Here is a 17,322-nt window from a genome sequence, read left to right on the forward strand (position 1 = left end):
TCTGATGATTTAAAAGGAAAATGTTTGTTTTGGGGTCACTTTTTTGTTATTAGATCTTCCAAGGAACATTCCTGAAATATTCAGAGTCTCATAAACACAAATGCATGGATTTTATTATAAGTAATGTGCCTAATAGTGTTGGTCATATCCTAAGTGTTGGGTGCCAGAACAAGACCACAACCATGAAACTATCACTTATTGGCAGCAATATGTTAAGCCATCAAACTAAACCATGCCTACATTTGTTTAGCATTTGTACATAGTATGTAACATTTTGCTTTAGACTACCTTATAGATAATGTAGTTAGGACGGCATAATAATAATTACTACTGATGGTAGCTTTCATTCATTCATATGTTAAGTACCTTTTGCAGCACTTTATGTCTGTTATCTCTTAACCTTTACAATCTGTCTAACATCCACCTCATAAATGAAGGCATGATGCTCAGAGATGTTGTTGGGAGCACACTCCACTAGATGCCATCTCAGGTCTGTCTGGCGTCATCTCTTTTCAATGTATTAGATTTTATAAATCAGATTCATTACTCATTTTTTTCCTTAACATTTCCTTTGACAAAATAGAACTATAAGTGACTTAATGCTAAAGCCTCGCATTCTTATTGAGAATATATATTGATTGTAAAGCAACTGAGAGACAATAATCTCCATTTTTAAAATAGTAAGAGAGTTAAAAATGTTATTTTCTATATGTCACAGCAGACTCACATACTGTCTTTTGGGTTTGTTTATGAGGCTGACGTAGGAGGGTGGGGACAGGTTAGTTAGCTTAATAGAAGACCATGACAACCCAGTCCACCGGCTTGATTAACGAAGGCAACTTTGTAACATCAGAGCTGTGGCTTAGGAATTTTGTGAATTTTGTGAATGTGTGTTTCTAATCACAATTCTAAACCACCTACTGATTCTCAGTCAAAATCACAATTGACTTCCTTACAAGAAATTTTCAGTTACTGACACTGTCACATTTTAAATATTTTTAAAACCGTTAAAATTGTGGCACCTAAAATTTAAAAGTATGGCTTGGTTTAAATAGTTACCAAGGTCCAGAAAATTCTATTTGTCTTACTTGGTGAGTATTTCTGTTTTTTAAAAGTTGTCTGGGAGAAGCACATATGCATGATGTTGGCCCTATTAATTCTTTTAATTTGTAAAAGCAGGGAGAAATGGTAGGAGAAATTTAAACATCTCCATGGACCTTTTCACTGTTATAAGGGCATGTTTTTTTTTCTAATTTATTGTCTCTACAACTTCTCCAATTCTCAGATATTCTCATTATTTTTATTTTCTTCAATGCACACATAGAGCATTCATTCATCAATTCATTTACCATTTATACTCTCAGCCATTTGTCCATTGACTAACTTGTCTATTTGCAAAAGACCCAAAGACAAATACAATATTACCTCCTTAGGAAATTTATGGTCTCTGAGGCAAAGCATGTAACTAAGTGCAGAGCTTTGGCATTAACCCTGAGTCATGGGAACGAGGAAATGCCTCACAGCAGGGGAAGAGATGGATGTATATCTGGGTGGAGGTTGCGGTATGAGTTTTCAATTTTATGCTTTCTTCTGGACCTCCCAGTTAGGGGATAATGACCTGGAATAAAATCAGCTTTGATTAATAGTTATTTCCCATTGTTTCTCCAGCAGAGACCATTACCACTTTCCCTCAGCCTGAAGCAGCTCCTGACTCAGTAAGAAGGCCCCAGAAGAAACCCGACAGTGTCTTAGCCAGATGACCACCTTCCCCGCAACACTGAGAGCTGTGCCAGCCCGGCTCCTTCTGCTCTTCTCACTCTGTGTCTTCCACAGGAATCAGGGGCCCAGGACAGCACCATCATACAGCAGTGGCTTCTCCACCTTCAGCCTGCTGACCTCTCAAGACAGGAAGAAGAAAAGGAAAAAGAGGATGTAAAATGGGTTGGCATCTTGAGCAGATTTGTTTTTTTTTTTTTTTTTTGTTGTTTTTTTGAAAATGCTCATTAGATTTCCACTTACGTTTCATTGGCAAAACTTACTTCCCAGCCAAGTGCATTTGTACAGGAGGCTAGATTGCAATTTCTTTAATTAATCACATTGTTGACTTAAACAAAAATAAAATTCTTATTGTTGGAAAAGAAGGGGAGAAATGATATTGGATAGGCAAATAGCAGAATCCACAGGGAAGGCCTAGTGTATGGAATAAAATTAGAATCCACTCAAGAAGAATGTGTGTGTGTGTGTGTGTGTGTGTGTGTGTGTATGCATGTAGATTATGGATCATGGTTTCAATGTACCCTTTGAGCTAGGATGGAGACAGACCCTGGATTACTGTCTCCTTGATGGTGGTAAGTATCATGCTACCAGTGAACAAAGAACCTGGGAGCCAGACCTAGCAGTAAGTGTGAAGCAGGATGCCCACTCTACTGTCTGGCCCCAAGGGAGGTGGGGCTGTGTGAGAAAACATGACCCTTCACTTGAGGAAGCTGCAAGTGAGACAGTGCCCCCATTCACAGTCAGAGTTCACTAGATGGTAATTTAGGAACCTCCTGTAAAAAAATTATAGTGAGACAAAATCCTGACTGGTGCAGGTTCTGCAAAGACGGAAGAAGATGAAGCAGAGACAGAGACATAAACTGATGGTTCAAGTTTTAGTACAAAGCTGAGTTACTAAATTTGAGGGGCAAAGTAGTGTAAGGACTCAGGGACAATAAAATGATTGAGGGAGTGTGGGGTGATAGTATCTTAAGATGGAAATACAGTGAAAGTTTTTGGAAGAAATACAAGAGAATTGGTGTCACTGAAATTTGACTGGTTCCTAGTGAATATTTCATTAGACTGTTGGAAGTACAGATCTGAAGGCTGAGGCACTATTATGGGGATATCTTGTATATTTGGAATTTTATGTATATTAGTTTACTAGGGCTGCTGTAACCAATTACACAAACTTGTGATTTAAAACAAGGGACAGTTCTTGTCTCACAGTTCTGGAGGCTAGGAGTCCAAAATGGAGATGCACCCAGACCTGTGCTCTCTCTGAGGGCCTGAGGAGAGACCATTCTTCTCTTTTCCTAGCTGATGGTGGTTTTTGGCAGTCCTTAGCTTGTAGATGCACCATCCTAATCTTTGCTTTTGTCTTGCCATGGCATACCCCTGCTGTGTGAGTTCAAATGCCCTTCTTTTTACAAGGAACCAGACATTGGATTAGCTCTGGCCCCATCCTGCATGGCTGAACTTGATTACATTTGTAACGATACTACTTCTAAGTAGGTCCTATCCATAGGCATTGGGTAGGATTTCAGCATATCTTTTTGGAGTTCACAATGCAATCTACAATGATATATATGATAAAATAAAGCCTCAGAAATAGATGTGATCACCCTGACAAAAGATGTGGAATGAGAACAGAACCACTGATGGTTCTTTGGAGTATTCCAACACTGAGGAGAGAAAAAAAAGAAGGGATCAGTGCATGATATAAGCAAGAAATTAAAAAAAATACAGAAAAGCTTCATTCTGGAAAATAAGAGGAGCTTGACAAGGAGAGAGTTGACCAGAGGATTAGAAATCTTCTGAGTGTCAAGTAGTGTGTGAACTGGATGGAGGCCGCTGTATCTCTCACTGAACAACAAGAAGAGCAAGTTTGGGAGCAGAGCAGAGATTTAAGAGGACACTGCAGTGATTCGGAATGGTTATGTGCTTGAACCAGGGTGGTGGCAGTGCGAAGAGAGAAGAATGGCGAAGTTATGGATGTCAATCACAAGGAACTGGTATTGGAGTGGGTGTAGAACAGGAGTCATGGTGACTTCCAGGATTTTTGTTTAGTCATCTATAAGCTCTGTTGGAATTTATTGGTATAACTTAGTAGGCCCACGGCATGATGATGACTTCAGATTTAACATGTTGGTTCCGTATCTGTGATATTTTCTAGTGCAGGGACACAATGCACTAAGGAATGAGTATTGGAGACTCAGAAGATGATTGGGGCCAAAGACAGATATTGAGAAGTCATCTGAAAGAGAGATGGTAATTGAAACCATGAGCATGTTTGACACTAACCAAAGAGAGAATGTGTACGTTATCTAAGAACCTACCTGATGTCTAATAAAGGATGGGAGGAGAATGGACACCCCAAAGGAGGTGGGAAGAGGCAGGTAGAGATGAAGGTCAGGAGAGTGTTGTGCCAAGGTAAGCTTCACATGGACAGGGTTGCGAAGGGCATCCAAGGGCAGCATAAATCTGTTAAAGTGAGGACAGAACAGAGTTTGTAAACATTATCTTTTTTTTCACATAAAGGCGTGTGTGTGTGTGTGTGTGTGTGTGTGTGTGTGTGTGTGTTTACTTTGATGCATTAAAGGAAGTGGATCCAGATTAAATGGGGTTATTGGCTGGGGAGAGCTCTTCCAATCACTTGACTATGAAGGAGAGACAAAAAGTTCCTGCAAATGAAAATGACTAGATGGAAATTGAAATTTATTGGCACAAGTGAAATCACCTGAGGACTTTATGGTGTTTAAAATCCCATGGGGATGTCCAGGGAGGGGGAGAATTCAAAGACAAAGGGAAGCGTGATGGAGCCAGATAGCTCAAAAGGGTTTGTTGATTCTGTAGGGAGAATGGTCACATTTCCACTGAGCTAGGGAATGAGAAGTAAAGGATGTTGTGAAGTAGAAATAAATGATAAAAACTGATATTCAGCTGGGCTGGGGTTGTGGCTCAGCGGTAGAGTGCTGGCCTTGCACGTGTGGGGCTCTGGGTTCGATCCTCAGCACCACATAAACATAAATAAGATAAAATAAAGGTATTGTGTCCAACTATAACTAAAAAAATATTTTTTTAAAAAAACCCTGATATTCAGCTAAGAATAATCCTCCAAATTAAAAGGTGGAAGAATAAACTCATTTACTTGACATTTACTTCCTAATTTCCAAAGCTGTCCTGGTCACTCACGAGGAGCATCCTGATCGTCTCCTCTGCCCTTGCTCTTTTCCTTGGGGAATTGTGTCCTCTGTCAGCCAGGAAAGCTCTCTTCTCCGTGGTCTGCCAGCACCCCTCATCACCACACTTCCTGACAGCTGAGTCATGTCACTGGAAAGCCACTCCTTGGCCAGGGAACTCTCCTGTGAGTCCCTGGGACTGCAGGTCACATTCCCTGCCAACATGACTAAGATCCAAGGACTGACAGATAGTTTTTGTATTCTGAGTTGTATTCTCAGAAACTTTATTAAATATGATTTCTTTTTCTTTTTTTGGCAATTTGCAAACCAAATTGAACAAGTGATATTTTCCATTGTTCTATGACCTGCAGTAGAATTTTCTTTTAACTATTTTCCAGATAGGGGCTTTAATAGTTTTTGTTATTTTAGCTTTAGGCTTTCCCATTTTTAGAAGTTATTATTATTAAATACTAAATATACGTGTGAATGAGGAGGTAGGTATTTTCTTCCTTTTCTGCTCACAGAACATAGTTTCAAATGGGCTGTCTGGAAAGCTTTGAATAACAAATACTTAATGCTTTGAGAACATTGAAATTATTTTATTTTGGTTATCTTACTTGTGATCCAAAGAGGGTGTTGTGGTATCGGTTTTGAGAGAACTTCACAACCAATGGGAATCCTTTTGGAGTTAGCGTGGGGTGTCCTTAATACTGGAATAATCCCGTTGGCCAGGACCCCGGAGCTGCTCAGATGAGAAAAGGATGCAGGAAATTCTCTTGTTTACACATGTGTCTGCAACTGAGACGCTAGCACAGTCCCGCAAGCCCAGAGGGTAAGAGAATTTCATAACCTTCTGGTTTTCTGTTTAATTTTCATACTTTCCTGCTAGGCAAAGCCTGTGTTCTCATAGCAAAGGAAAAGACAGTTGCTTATAAGATATAGAGGAAAACTACTTACTGTAGGTCTGGAAGCAGGATTTGGAGGATCTTTTTAAAATGCAGTTGATTTCTTCGCTTCCCTTCCTTTTTTCCACTCTAGGTATTATCTATTCTGACAGCTTCATGCATTTTCTGTCTTAAAAAAATGCACCCTAAATAAAACTCAGGTAAGAATTTCAACTCCAATTTTAGACAGTCATAGAATAGATTGATACTGAACCCTTACTTTCTAGTTCCATGTGCGTATAAATGAATGTGTTTGAAGTAATCTGTATTCTTGTAGTAAAAACAGTGAAATTGTCATGCAAAGTCTATGCACTTTTCATTTCATGAGACTTCATGCTGAATTCTTTTCATCCTTAACAGAAAAGTGTACTTTAAGTATTGCAATGATACCGACTTTGTTTTATATGTTACCTGTATAGTGTGGAAGAGATAGGGACATGGAATAAAATCATAAAATCTTGCATTTAAGAACAAAGAAAAGAAATTGATGTTCAATTATACAGAAATAAATTGCAGGACTAAAGGAAAAAAATCTCTGTGATCAATTGGGAAGAATTTGCTTATGTTTTCTACAAAAATAAATTATCAAATAAATGCCCAGTGGGTGAATCAGTTGGACATAAATATGAGGAAGATATTCTTAAAATAAAAGATGCCATTAGAAATGTTTAAGTAATATAAGGCACCAAACTATATAATGATATTTCTTAATAATCTTATTTACATGAATACCCATTTTTCTGTTTTTATAATCTTTTTGTTATCCATAAATGTCCTTATGTACACATTAAATGTTCTTGAATTCCATTTTTTCCATATTTTTGATAAATAGTAAATTGGAAAGGAATTCAATAAGTTAGTCAGGCAATATTTATAGGTTTTGTGTCATTTTGCAATCTGGACTTAAAATATCTGGAGAAATAGTTTATGTGAATTGCTTTATTTTTCAGAAACTTTAAAAATAGTTTTCTTGTGAAATAATGTTATTTTTTGTTTCTCTTTTGAATTCTGCATGTTCATTAGCTTCAACAGTTGCTTCATCCCAGGTACAGAGCTTCTTGCCTCTTGCAGTGGATATGACCTCTAATTTATGTATTTTAGCTAATTCTTAGAGGCAGAAAGATAATGAATATGATTATTAAATATATGAAAAATATTCTCAGGTCACCTTTAATTGAAAAAGTGCCTTATTTTTTATGCTGATTTGACAAGGTTAATTGAGATCCATCAAAATCTTAAAAATTTTTATTTTTAGCAGAGATGTTAGTATTAGAAGAACTCACGAGACTTTGAAAGAGGTTCAACTTTCTGCTGAATATTGAAAAATTAGTGAAACTTAGATAGTTGCTCAAAACAAGAGAAATATTCTTACTTTGTGGAAGCAGTCAACTTAAAGGCCCTAATTAGCATAAAGCATGGAAGAATAGTGGGAAGTAATCTGAGAGATCAGAACATGAAAAATGCACTTTGTGAATAGTTGACATTGTGCTCCACATAGGTGGAGCAGAAAATGTTTGTGGAAATCTTAAAATTCACACAATGTTTCAGGTTTTATATATCCTTCAGTGAGGGTGATGGCAAGTTTCTGAGATGGAGTATATCATTCTTACCTCATTCTCACCATCAGCAGCATATCCTGCCAACACAGATGGTGTTTCCTGTGTGCAAGGTGATTGACATACATGTCTTCAATTCTGATAGCTCTGCAATAAACTGAACTTCATTTTACAAGTTACCTTCATTTACAAATGAAGAAATCTGGTGTTCAGAAATGTCAAATCATTTACTTACAGCCACAGATACAGTGAGTGTTGGAGCCAGGGTTCCAGGCACTGTCTTTCTGGCTCCAGAGTATGTTCACAGTGCTATGCTGGTATTTCAGGAATGTGAATCTGGTAGAAGTTAAACAGAGAATTTTGAAATGGGCATTGAATTAATAAAGTACAAAGAGGAGGAAGGGAGACAACAACCCAAAGATCAATTTCAATATTCCGTATAGCAATAGAGAACAGAAATCAATGATGAAAATAAGGAACAGTAATTGTTACGGAGACATATCTGGCATTGTGGATCTGTGTCCCTGACTACCAGGGAGGTGTTTACAGTGTTTTATGATATTTTTCTAATAAAGTATGAAAATATGGATCACTTGAGGAAGGGACAATAGGTTTCAGTGTGTGTGTGTGCACCTGTGTGTGAGTTCATATTTTTCATTTGCATCAAGCCTAGTACCTGGTTCATGGTAGATAACAAATGAAAGGCAAATAAATATTTGGGTCTGTGAAAGAGATTTACTAAAAACAAGTACAAATAAAATGCTTGTTGAGAAAAAATAAGGAGCAGCTTTTACATTTGAATTGTTTTGCCTCCTCTTCAATACTTATGGCTTTCTTTCTTATTTTAAAACATATTAAAGAGAAGCTATCTTTTGATTTCTCAGAGGAAATTTCATTACAGGTTTTCAGTGAAGATTGTTGTACACAATAGAAATACTTGAAGTGCTTGGGAATGTTATCGGGAGCAGGTTGACTCTCCTTGATTTATTTTCAATGTGTGATGTTGATGACTACTTAGTGACCACGCCCTCTTAAAACTATGGAAAGATGCAATTATTATCAAAGGAAAGCATCATATACATTTTAGTTTTATTTCAACAAGTGGAAGAGTACACATAAAATTTATGTTGCTAATGGATTATATAGTATTCAGTGTATCCATAGTAAAAATACTAGAACCTATTTATTAGCAACTGTCCCCCATGTATACAAACTTTAAACATCTTTTATTTCCTCTTGAAGTAAAATAGAACTAGTATTTGAATTAGCATTCATTTTCTTCTTCTCTCTTTTCTATGGTTTGAATGAAGTTAAAAAAAAAACTTCAGCTTATGCTGTTAATGAGTTTTTTTTGGAAGATTTATATACACACATACAAATATATATATGATGGTTTCTATGCTATCACTTATAAACATGTTATCTGTTACTTTATAAGTATAGTATCATTTAAGTAAGCTTTACAGGAGAAACATATTTTCCATACACTGAAGCAGATGAGGATATTTGAAATGCCATGATCTGGTCCCTGACCTCATGACTTTGTATTTTAAATAAACAGATTTAGGTTATGTTCCAAGATTATATTGCACAGAATGATTCTTATTCCTGATGCCAAGTTCTCACCAATTACAGATGCTCAAATGTGATAGAATATGAACTTGAGACCTTGGGTACAAAAAGGAAAACTGGACACTGTATTAGAGGAAATAAACTAGCCATTTAATTGAAATCCTAACTTTGAAAAATTATTAATATTACTATGTATTTAAATATTATCTGGGTTGATTTAAGCCAGGTGAGTGAGGGATTCTGGAAAGATGGAAATAACAATCATATAAAATGCTACCGATTATTCAAATAAAACAGGAATTTCAGGTATAGAGTTAACCATTAATTAGATTTAGTGATGTAGAAATCATTTATTCTCTGATTTTGTTTGAAGTTGGGGCTGAAATTGATAGAGTAACTTCAGGAGAGAATAGAAAGAGAAAATTTTTTTCTTAAAGATTTTTATTATAAAAATCCGGAGAAATGGGATGGCTCCTGAGCAGGGATCAAGATCACTTTTTGAAGTTGAAGGTATCACAACACTTCTCTTACTGATGAGAGTGGCCTAAAGCAGGGGTCTGAACTGATGTAACACAGGAGCAAGGATTCTGTGTTGGCAGGAGACCCGCCTTTGAGTAGGTGAGCTGGGATGAGATGTGCCTAAGAACAGGAAGCCTGACTTGAGGGCATGGACAATCCCTCTGCAGAAACACATAGCAAGCACATGGGCATCCTGAGATTGAGAGGTGTAGAGCGTGGGAAAACATAACAATTTTATCAACGAAGATGCCTTAAGGAAGACAGGAGTCTAGTGGAAGAGAAGTGAAATGGGATAAGGTTGAGTCGGCAGTGGTGAAAGCCCCTTGGAGATTCAGAATCAAGAACTTGAGGAGAGACCCAAGCAGGTGTTTTCTCTAATATGAGAAGGTGCTCAGGGGCACATACAGAGCAGTCAGATAGATGGCATTGACCTGTTAGGGTTTTCTAAGCTGGTGAGATGGATGGAATGCCAGGATGAGACTTATCTATTAAAAATGGAGTACACAGGAGGAGGGGAGGGGAGATGTGAAATAAGTGAGAGATGGTGGAAAGGCAGTAGAGTTGATTGACAGACTCAAGGCTGGGTCAAAAGGGACAGTTACAAGGAGGATGGGAGGAGGTAATAAGAGGTATTTGTCATTGATTTGGGAAGAAATGCTAGAGCAGTATGGTGTCTAGGGTGTATAAGCAGCCAGTGGAGAGGTGAAGTGAAGATATTGGAATTATTAGGAACTTAGGGTAAGAATATTAGTTATAAGGGTACTACATTTGGAAATGTTTTGGACATAGAGTTTTTGTCCTTGAAATGCTTCAACTCCTCCTCTACTTAAGCAATTAAGTAACACAGTTGGTTTCACTAGATAAATATTAATACCCGTTCCCATGCTAGGGTGCTGGTATCTTGCTAGAATTCTCTGTCTCCTTTCTGTTTACATCATGTCCTGGTTGCTCATACAAACCGCATTAGAAAAATAAATCTTCATGCAGAGAGGGATAAGAACAAGATAGAATTTTTCACATCCAACAAATTTTAAGTCCACAATTTTTCTAGATGTTTATTCTTTGCCAAAGTTTAAGCTAAAATTTAAATACAGTTAAGTTTTAAAACAATGCTGTTCAGAGAGCATGAATGGGTAATATGATTCTTGGCCTCTGACTTCCAGTACAGCAGATATTTTAACAAATACACATTTTAAAAGTTAGTCATCATTTTTTGCACATTGTCTAAATGGTGGGATTTCTCAAAGTTTAGATTGAACTGTTGAGCAGATGTATCTAATTTTTTTAATGATGTCCATTTGCTTGTGATATGACAACTGCATTATGTAACTGTATGGCCAGGAATAAAATGACCTGTACACATATATTTAAATAACAGCCACAGACATTTTGGTGTACAGTTTCATTATCAGAACACACTTTTCAAGAATATATTTGCCAATAATGTTATGAGCAATCACCTTAATTTGAAACATATATAGGAAAACTCTACATGATTGAAACATAAATGTTGCCAAAACATGTTGAACATGCTTTTAAAAAATCAAAACATAGTTTTCTATTTCTGTAAAATTCTCCATAAAAAAGAAACATTTTGAAACTTTTCGGATACTCTAGAGTTGTGCTGTCCAATATAAATATAGCTCAAGCATGATTTTCAATTTAAAGTAGCTAAAAAATTAAAAGACAAATAAGTGAAATTAATATATTTGTTAATAATATTAATAATATTTATTAGTAAACCCAATATATAACATTATCATATAACATGTAAGATATATATATATATATATATATATATATATATATATATATATATGTTTCTTAGTGAGATATTTTATATTTTTATTTTTTGTGCCCTGTCTAATTCATACTTTAGATCATTTCGACTCATGCTGCCCTCATTTCTAGGGAGCACTACTTCCGGCAAGTAAGTACCATGCTGGATGGCCTGTGACTCATGCACTGTGAAATAAAGTAAAAAAAAAAAAAACACTCTCAGGGCAGTCATAGATCATATCATCTCTCTCCTTATTGTAAATGAATACAAAAAGTTTAATGAGCTTATTAAGGATGAGACTTGATCCAGATTTCCTAAATCTAACCCACCATCCTCTGGCTTCTACCAAACCTTATGATGTCGTCTTGTTTGCATATTTACGTTATCTTGACACTGAGAAGTACATAAATTCTGGCAGCCTATAGACATAACCAAGCCAATATGCCCTCTGGTTGTTATTGATTAAGATATTTGAATTATTTAGGGAAGTCTGATAGGTGTCAAAGCAGGCAAGGATGGAAATGATAAACCCAATTCTAAGAATCCACAGAATTCTTAGTATTTATTTATGTATTTATAAAATAAAATTAAATTAAATCTATAAATCTGAGGAGGCAGAGATATTTAAGAGAAAAACAGCAAAAGAAGAGTTTTGGAGGAAGATTTTAAATTGAGACGTTAGAAGGATTACTTGTGAAAGAGTTGATGAGAAGAAAATATTCAGACTGGGAGATGAGGTGAAAACAAAATTTCCAGCAACCAAAATTTTAATCTGGTCTCTGACTCTGCAGCTTCCCTTACACATGGGTTACATTTTCTGTTTCAGAGACTGGAAAGCCAGATCTTTTGAGAAATATAAACACTGCTTATTCACTTCCTGTTATTTTGAAATTTTTAATCCTGTTCCCTTAGTTTTTATTACTAAGGAAATAAACAACTAAGCCAAAATAAAAGGACACAAATGAAAACTGATTCCAGATCAATTAGCAATTAGCAAACCGATTTCTTGTTTATATTACATTAAAATGAAAAGAATTACAATAAAATGTGATTGATAGTATTTCTATGGACTCAGAAGAGTCCACAGAAATGTAATGATGCCACACATCTAATTATGGTGACTCAGACACTCTTGGGTAAACCCCCATACACTGTTAGCTAATGTCCTGCTAATCCATGGTAATGATATATTTATATTAGGCTATATATACATTATTTCCCTTTTTGTTAGATTGTACAAGCATATTAGTCTTAAATAATTCCATTGTCTGTCTTTGATTTTTTGATAAATGTTCTGAGTTTAAAAATGCTCCTTAACAGGAGAAATTACTTGATTTAACTGCATATAAATGAATGTTACTTTATTTATGTTAAAAACACATTTTTCATCTTCCTTTGATCCTTCTTCATTCATCTCCCAAGACATACAATGATATACTTTCTGAAATTCATGCTATTAGTATTCAGAAGGAGCTAGCCTTGTGATTTCAAAATTAATTATGTACTTTAAGAAAAAAACAGTTATGAAACAGGAAGTTCCATATTCACTAATAATTTTATTCTGTCAACCTCTTCTGCAACTTCATTAATAAAGGCATTTAATTCAAGGACTAAAGCTGACCTGTGGGTTTGGAGTATGCAAAGACTTAGTTTATGCAGGGCTGCCCTGTGAACACACTGCTGTGGAGGGGTGGAGGCAGCCAGCTTTCCTGTCTCCATAACACACTTGGAGGATATTTAGAAAGTTCAGTTGACTTTCTGCCCCCAGTCCCTTCATTTTCCATACAGAAAGTAGAGTTGGCTGTGTAAATATTTATATGTGGGAGGGTAATCAGGAGTGTTAAACTCCCAAAACAGGGCTAGTTTGCGTTATAGTTTATACAATTCTATTTTCCAGTTTTTCCATCATATTCAAGATAATTCATTTTCATTCATAATATAAGTTTTGTTTCATTTAAAAATGTGAACAGCTCGCTAACTTGATAAAAGTGAGTCTTTGGAAAACTACTCTTTTTTAATACTCACTTGAATTTCTCAGTCAGATTTCACAGGTAATCACAATGGGAGCTCCTTGAGGGTGGACATTCAAATCTCTTTCTTCTCTGGTACAACTTCAACCTCTAGAACAATGTGCTTGGGACATAGTAGACATTCAATAAGCACTCAATGGCTTAATTCAAAAATGCAAGTTTAAAAATATAAGAAATATTTATCTTTATTCTACTGTAACATCATGCAGAAATGAGAAGACATTTTTTGTGTATGTGTTTTAATAAAATGGTCATCAGAATACAACAGACACTAGTATTGCTGTATGTATATACGTGGCTGTATAACCAATGTGATCCTGCAATCTGTACACGTGGAAAAATGAGAATTCATACCCCATTGAATCAAATGTATGATATGTCAAGATCATTGTATTGTCTCGAGCAACTAATAAAAAATAATTTTTTTAAAAAAAGAAATAAAATTAGAATAGAAATGAGCAAAAAAAAATGGTCATCAGAATACATCATTTCATATGAACTTGCCGGCTTTTGTGTCTTTTATTTTGCTTTTGTTATCACATGAGCTCCTTAAGTGTTAGACAAAGGAAAATAATTATAGGCACTAGAAAATCTTAAAATTACTGTAGTTTACTACTTTTTGTTTTTTGATATATAATTTTCTTTATATGATAATCTTTTTCATTGAAGTTTGGAGCCACAGAAAGATTTGCAACAGAATATAAATCACTTAGAATGGAATAAAATATATTATATGCAAGGGATGCTGGCTTAGGAAACACACACACAGACGCACACAATATAAAGTCTAATCTAACTAAAAGATTTAAAAGTATAGTAAGCAGCTATGTATTTATTTCAGATGAATTTTATTTTTATTTTTATCTTTTTTTCAACAGGAAGTTATTTATAAATCTCATTGAATCACTTCCACAAAAGGGAAAATCATTTGGGTTACCATAGCAGCTAGCAAAGCCCCACTTAGATTTTTATCTATGCTTGAGACAGATGCCTTCTATCTGGTTAAAATGAAAATACAACAGCAAAAAAGACCAAACATAATTTGTTTTTGTAACTCTACAACACCATTAAAAATTTCAAGGAAATCTCCCCTAATCTGCTTTAACAATCTAGTAACTAAAATCTCTATTGTTAGTGTGTCTCACTCTGCCTTTTCTCTGAATGCTTCCTGAATGAAGTTTACTCTTATAATTTGCAAGTTCAGGGATTTTTTAGTGCAACTATGTTTAAAATTTTTCTTTATTAAGAAGTCCAAACATAAAGTCATAAATCATATAGAACCTCCACAGAAACATTTAAAAAACTGTTACCTTTCTATGTTGATAAAATGTAAACTTTAATAAAGGGAGCATTTGACTCAGGCAGGAGAGGTTTGAGAACAGAGGGTTCTGGAAGGAATGGGCAAGGTGAATGGGAGACTGGAGGGAGGCTGCTTTCGGGAAGGTGAGAGCAAGGGAGAGAGCAGGGATCAGGGTGGTGATCCCCTGATGCATGGAGTATGAACAGCCATGGGACACGGAGGTGAGTGAGCCAGGGAGGTGAAGTCTGGATCTGCAAGGAGCAAACACAAGGCTGAGTTAGGACTTAATGCACTGAGCCTGCTGACCAAAATGAGAAAGTGACTCAGTCACTGAACATGGGTTTCTTCCATATTGGAAGGAAAAATAAAATTCTGCCAAGAGAGAATAAGATAAAACCACATGGGACTACATAGGCTTGGATTTTTATCACTACAGACCGGTCCTTAATCTTTTGTTGTTAAACACTATTGTTGAAACATAAGGAGATTGCAAGAACTATGAATCATGGTTAGATTTATGAAAAAGAAAAGCAGCTTTTCATATTTCTGTGAGTTAAAGTCTCTATTTTAATGGGAACACATATTTCAGTAATTTTACTTAAAAATAAATTCAAAATCCACTTATGTTAATGTATCAAATGGTGTCTATTGTACTTTATGAAAAGTGTCAAAGTTTTAAAGTGTATTTTGTAACAAAATTTAATTAATAACCAAGATAATTTCAGGAGAAATTTTCCTTTTGTGTCTTATGAACATAATAATCATGTGGCCATATGTGATTACCTACTTATGGATTATGTACTTAAAAAGGAGTAGAAAATGACTATCATGTTTTGGTGCAGTTTAAATAATAGAAGTACTTAGAGAAAATATTAGGGAATTCAAATGGCTTCTCAACAAGCTGGCATTAAACATTTCTTTTAGCAGAGGCCATGCTTTTCAGATCTTTATATTAACTGAGGAGGTTGATGCTTTTATATAAGTCAAGAACAAGTAAAATACAAAAATGAATATATCAAGACCCTAATGAATATTGAAGTTTGAAATGTGAACATAAATATCAGTACAGGCTGGTACTTGTATAATCTTCATGAAAGAAACACTCCTTCTGAATAAATATAAACAGCATATAGTGAAGCAATATATATGACATTCCAAGAAAAACTGATTTATATTGGTAGCACAAGATTAAAAGCTAGGGAGATAGAGTAGGGGAAAAGGAAACTTGGATGTAGGGAAGGGGAGTGGAGGGAGAGCACTTACATGTCTGTTCCAGTAATTCAGGACAGAGGTGATGGTACTTGGACTAAGTAGGTGCCAAGAGAAAAGTGAATGGAGATGAAGAACTTTCAGAAGTTACAGTGAGCAGGACTGACAGCTGATGGTGCATGGGGATGACGAAGAATGTTTAGGAAGGGAAAACTGATAACCTTCTGGCTTCCACCAGCTCAAAGATGCTGGTGCCTTTAGATGGTACAAAAAAAATGAAGGAAAGCAGCTAATCTTTTTTTTTAATTGCAAATATTTTATGAATATTAATCATATAATACAAACATTTTCCTTCAATTAAAGTTATTCGTATCATGCATTTAATGGGAAATTGTTATGTCAACAGTTCCATAAGTAAAGTATCTTTCAGACCATATACTTTCTCTTTAAAATCTCTGCGTATTCTTGTTGTAGGTTTTGGCTTGACTTATTAGATTTCGGTGTCATGGTTCTAGTGGGTCCAGGTTCAAACTCTGTGGTCACTTCTTCTAGTGCTCTGGGTAAGCCTTTGCCTGCCGCCTGCTCCATCTTGGCCAGGTGCTCCTCCCCGCTCTTCCTTGCAGGCTGTGGCTGTGAGGTAGGAACCACTACGTTTTCTCTTGGACCAAGACTTTCTCCGTGTCCCTAACTGTTGTCCTGATTTTCGAGGCTGCAGATTTTGATCTTAGAAAGCTCTTGGGAAACACGCTCACTGTTATCTTTGGGGTGGCCTGTGTCAGCATCCGTCTTGGCCTGAGAACTGGAGTACTCCTCCCTTGTGCGCTGGAGACCCAGATCTAGGTCTCTCCCCGGGGTCTGACTTTCGTAAGGATGGGACGGCGCCAGATCCAGTCTGGCCTTGCCTTGCTTCAGCTTCTCCAGTTCCAACGTTAGCATCGTGATCTCAGCTCTCAGGTCATTCAGCTGCTCGTTTCGCTGGAACGTCGTTTCTCTCTGCGTTTTCTCGTGCACTCGGATGGTCCTCTGGAGGTCATCGCTCTTTGCTTTCACAGTTTCGATATTCTCAAGATACCTCTTCTCCAGGTCCTGGCTCTGACATCTCACCCTGTCGATGTTCACTCTGAGCAGAGCGATTTTGTCCTCCAAACTCTTGTATTTTTGCAGTAGATCTTGTTTGGTACAACCACTAGTAGGAACCTGGGGCTGGTCACTGTCGGCGTCACCAAGCCTCTGGGGCTCTTCCTCTGGAGTTACTTCCAAGCGGGAGGCTGAGCCGGGAGCTTCTGCGCCTGCATTGATTGTGTCCTGTGGGTCATCCATGTTAAAGTGTCCCCGTCCTTCGCGTGAGAAGATAGAGGAACCTCATCTCGCAGCCTCTTGACAGCTAAATGTCCAGATTCAGTGAAATTTTTTCTGCTAAAAGGCTGGGGGTAGAGTTGCGACCAGCTTTTTCGTATTGTATACACGTGCCTTCC

General features: G+C 36.5%; 1 pseudogene across 1 annotated transcript in view; it reads left to right on the forward strand.

Moving 5' to 3' along the window:
* The first annotated feature begins 5,159 nt into the window (after positions 1 to 5,159).
* Positions 5,160 to 17,322, forward strand: part of LOC308640351 (coiled-coil domain-containing protein 102B-like) — a 184,343-nt pseudogene continuing 172,180 nt past the window's right edge. The window contains exon 1 of the transcript XR_014024295.1: positions 5,160 to 5,769. The product of XR_014024295.1 is annotated as a coiled-coil domain-containing protein 102B-like (transcript). The remainder of the gene's footprint in view (positions 5,770 to 17,322) is intronic.

This window comes from Spermophilus citellus (assembly GCF_964194105.1).
Source record: "Spermophilus citellus genome assembly, contig: SCAFFOLD_113, whole genome shotgun sequence".
Classification (NCBI taxonomy): Eukaryota; Metazoa; Chordata; class Mammalia; order Rodentia; family Sciuridae; genus Spermophilus; species Spermophilus citellus.